Raw genomic sequence first — 2,222 nt, 5'->3', positions numbered from 1 at the left:
TTCCCTTTTTGATTGGGCTAAGGCTTGGGGACTCACATCTAGTGATTCTCTTCCGCTCTTCCTTAGCTCTCTTTTTCTTTGTTCTTAGTATTTTTCTTCTTTTTGTTTGCACTTTTCTTTCTTTTCTTGTACGTTTGATATGCTAGTGTATTTTTGCACTTAGCATTTTGAATATACTTGTTTCTTACCTATCAAAAAAAAAAAAAATTTATGAATCATTGTAACATTGCAAATAATTACCAAGTCTAACTTGATCCTAATCTTGTACTTGAGAAAAGTCTATAACTTCCATTCAATGCCTAGAGAGTAATCGATACAAAATCTAAGCAACATAGTGAATTAGAAGCTAGAACCAATCGAGATTAGGCTTTTTTCTTAGTCCAGTCAAAACATAAGAAATCCTCAACTTTCATCTCTTCTCCCTTCCATTTTCCTCGCATACAAACAGTGCAGAAGTAGTAGATTCATGCACCATATACATATCAGCATTGATTCTTACACAATTGTTATTGTAAATCGTCTGTACAAATCACCCATATCACATTTTAAAATACTGAATAACAGAAACAAATTAACAAACTGCTATTGGAGCTAGAAAAGCTTACTTCTTTGGTGGTTGAAGCTTTCCTGAACTTGCAACAGCATAGCTTCTAAAGGGACTGTGAATTTGGGCTTTGACCCACCTCACTAAAATCATTTTCAAAAAGAAAAAAGCAATAATTAGACCACAAATCCGCATATAACGAAATGGGTTTGTTAAAATTATTAAGATTCAATCAACAACGAATTCAACAAGAACTGAGAGAGAGAGAGTGGAGAGTGTACCAGAAAGCTTTGGAGATTTGGAAAGAGAAAGAAAAGACAAGCTTGGAGTGGTATGAAGCAAGCATGAGATACTGCCAATGGGAAGCTTTAATAGCTGCGGTGCCATGTTTGGCCGAATTTTCTTTCCCTCTCCGTTTTCACGGGAAAGCAGGGCAGAGCAGAGAACGGTCCGAAATTCTTATGAAGAGATAAATGAGGCCTTGGATATAGCCCATTACATTCTGTTCAAAGGCCTTAAGCCTAATGTCAATAGTAATTATCTATTCATCTGGGCTTAAGGTGATAACTAAATTAAGATCTAACATTTTTTTTTTTAAATGAAACTATAATATACTCTTTTTTAAATTACATATATAATACAAAAAATAATTAGTTAAACTGTTAATTTATAATAATAGTTTTTATATATAAAAAAAGGTTATTTCTATTGAGTAACACATAGGAAGAATGAGTAAAATTGTTAGTTTATATAAAATATAACTTTATCTTGCATAGGAATGTGGATATCCATCTTTTTTTAAAAAATGGAATCCACATTTCCACAAAAAAGATATTGAGTGGGAATTCAAATACTCCTGGCATCTAATTTTCTTATGTGATTTGTGATTAAACATGGTAATTTTTTTAAATTTCCTAAGAATCCTAAAACATTACTATATATTGAATGCCACCTATGTGTTTGAGGGATTATGTGCGCATGCTCAGAGGCTCTTTTGTTTTTTTGGGAAAAAGTTAATAATTTGCATCCATAATAATTTGGGATTACTATATTTTTTAATCACAAAAAAATCTAGGGATGTGATGAAATGCATAATACTCATCACACCACAAACGCATAATACTCATCACACCCCTAGGTTTTTTTGTAATTGAAAAATATAGTAATCTCACATTATAATAGATGCAAATTATTAATTTTTTCCTAAAAAAAATAGAAAAGCCTCTGAGCACGCGCATGAGGTATTGATTATGTTGTAATCTAATGGAATGAGATTGGATATATTCACTTACTCTATAAAATTAGATTGCTTGGCTTTCTAGAAATAACATGTAGTAGATTTATGAGATATTGAAGAAGAAGAAGAAGAAGAAGAAGGATTGTTGGGAAGAAACAAGTGGAATCTGAAAAATACTTTAAAAACGATATTGGGAGAGATAATTCAATCAAAATCACCTCAATGTACAACATAATAATTCCAAACATTCCAAAAGAAAACACCAGCATTCAATCTTTACAAAAAGTACGTCACATTTACATCATTCACTAAAGAGAATGAGAGACATAAAGGACTTCATGAAATAAGAAAGAATGTCAAAGAAAAATATATATACCAAAAGTACCCTAAACAAAAGGTGAGATTTTGGATTCCAACTTGTTTTTGTTGTTGAGTTTGAGC

General features: G+C 31.5%; 1 long non-coding RNA gene across 1 annotated transcript; it reads right to left on the bottom strand.

Moving 5' to 3' along the window:
* Positions 1-382: 382 nt before the first annotated feature.
* LOC115959192 lies at positions 383-1,015 on the bottom strand. The gene is made up of 2 exons (XR_004084796.1): positions 826-1,015; positions 383-687 (listed from the first exon to the last, which is right to left on the bottom strand). It is a non-coding gene; the product is annotated as an uncharacterized LOC115959192 (long non-coding RNA).
* Between the last annotated feature and the right edge of the window lie 1,207 nt (positions 1,016-2,222).

This window comes from Quercus lobata, chromosome 9 (genome assembly GCF_001633185.2).
Source record: "Quercus lobata isolate SW786 chromosome 9, ValleyOak3.0 Primary Assembly, whole genome shotgun sequence".
In the NCBI taxonomy this organism is placed as follows: domain Eukaryota; kingdom Viridiplantae; phylum Streptophyta; class Magnoliopsida; order Fagales; family Fagaceae; genus Quercus; species Quercus lobata.
Note: the sequence above shows the minus strand (reverse complement) of the source record. Positions and strands in the feature narration are given on the sequence as shown.